We start from the raw sequence: 2,410 nt of genomic DNA, 5'->3' as shown, positions 1-2,410 counted from the left end.
ATTATATTAAAATTAAAATTAAATATTGAAAGTTAAAACAGAACATGCACAATTTAAATAAATTTTCGAGATTGACCTAAACTTAGATCATCAACAATCACATACAGGTAATCCTTGGCTTAAGATGTTTTGACTAAACATCTTAATACGCACTAAAATCGAAAAAAAATAAAAGAATTATTATTTTTACTTCCCCGTTGAGTACAGTTACTGAGAATATATCATGTATTAGTATGGGTGATCCAACGATTGTCGCCAATTCGTTGCGTTGTCGGTACATCAATCGAAATTTTTTTAGTCTTCAATTGTTTCTCTCGTCGAAATAAATCTAATAATTAAATCCATCTCAGAGGTAAAATTTATCGGATAATGTGTGATTATTAATTTTATTTCGACAAAAGAAAAAAAAACCCTTTGACAAAACACCGACAACCGACACTGACGGTTTTTTGTCGTCGATGGCTGAAATACAGTAGCATATCGTGATGACTTTTAAGAAATAATAACAAGATGTTTTTTCGCTCGCAAGCAGAGAAATTATAATATTTCTCTGGTTGTAAATGCGTATCGTCGTAATTCAAAATATTGTTGTAATTCAAAACATCAACGATGATCTAATTTTAGCTCAATCTCGCTCTTTAGCTTAATTTTGATATTTAATTTCAATTTTTTAATTTAATTTTTATTTTGATATTTTGTACGCTACTGGTTTTAAAAGTTGGCCCAGAAGGCCATATTCTTAAAGGTTTAAGCTTTGAAAATATGAAAGAAAAAAAAATCGATTTCTTCAAATTTCTAGACTAGAATACCCCCTTAATAAAAATTGAAATCGCAGCATTAACAGAATCATATTAAAGCTATAATTATTAAAGAGCGGACCAAGTTTTCACCGTTCTTTGTTCATTGTTCGCCGTGGATTGTTCATTTTTATGATGAACATTTTTTTTTTGCACTCTAGCTTTGTAGTTTCTGGAAAATAGACCCAAAACGCCCTGTTTCCTGGAAAAAGCACGCTTCCGGTCCTACCTCTAATAATAATGAATGAAGTAGTCGATGTACATATATACATATGTATGTCTTAAGAAGAAGGATGTAACAAGTACATCAAGATAACTAACGCTATCAACAGTCCGTAGATTTTCGGTGGTCATGCTATATATAATAACCTCTTTTCTTGCGAGACAATTCTTGAATTCAAAATTCAGTATATGGCAGCTACGATTTTTGCACTCGCAGATATTATGAATATATTTGACATCGCTATTTGATGAAATTTGGCGTCAGTGATATACAATTTGACTTATTCGTAATTCGTAATATATGTATGTATGTATATACATATATGTAAATATATTCATATGTATTTGTGTAAATGTGCCTAGCCTTTCGATGACTATTGAAAAAGCTATGCAAATAATTTATAATGGAATGGCTCAAATTATTGATTAGTAAATTTATTAAATTTTCATTAATTTAAAAACATGCGATGGCTTTGTAATGTAAGTAAACAGTGACCATTAATCTAAAACTATCTTTATAAAAAATATATGTATGTAAGTACATACATACATACGTAATTAACGTAAGCTACATACGTACACACGTAATTTATATAGTCTTATATTTGTATTCAACAGTTTAATGCATTGAGACTTTATATAGGAGAGAGGAAAGACATGAAAAGATTTTAAAGACAAATTCAATTTGGGTAAAGTCAACTACGTAACCCGGGATCACAAATCCAATTGTCTCGTCAGCAGTGGCATTTTCCTGTCATATTAATTGCATCGTGAAAAGTGTACTCTGCATTATGGGTCGCCGCAAAAAGGAAATTCAATTAGTGTGTCGCATAAGATATGCCGGTTTTTGATTTTATTAAAATTCCATAATTAACATTGTGCATACTATGAACTAACCGAGATTGCCAGACGTTCAACAGCCCTACTCGATTATATAATACAGACATATGTATAATATATATATATCAGTGGCTCTTAGCCTTTTCAGGGAGCCGCACCCCTTGGAATCTGAAAATATGTTCCCGCACCCCTTTGAAAAATGAGTTATGGAATCTTTAATTTAAAAAATTACATTTATTGCAACGTTTTTTTTTAGCGCACAGATATGCCATTTGATAGGACACTAACAAAGGCTTTTAAATTTTTGCGCTATATAATCTTGTGATTGTACCACTGGCGTCAAATCGAGCCTTCTGTGACTTCATGATATACAGGCTATGGCCTGCACCTTCACCACCATGCAAATTGTTCAAATGTTCTAACAACTTTGATGGTTTAAGATTGGTGTTTGAAAACATCTTGGATCATAAGATGCATTGAGGTCGTTGTGTACCATTATGTTCGGCTATCGTTAAGACACACACACACACACAAACACACACACACACACA

Source organism: Arctopsyche grandis, chromosome 1, assembly GCF_051622035.1.
Source record: "Arctopsyche grandis isolate Sample6627 chromosome 1, ASM5162203v2, whole genome shotgun sequence".
NCBI lineage: Eukaryota > Metazoa > Arthropoda > Insecta > Trichoptera > Hydropsychidae > Arctopsyche > Arctopsyche grandis.
This window is presented reverse-complemented; position numbering follows the sequence as displayed.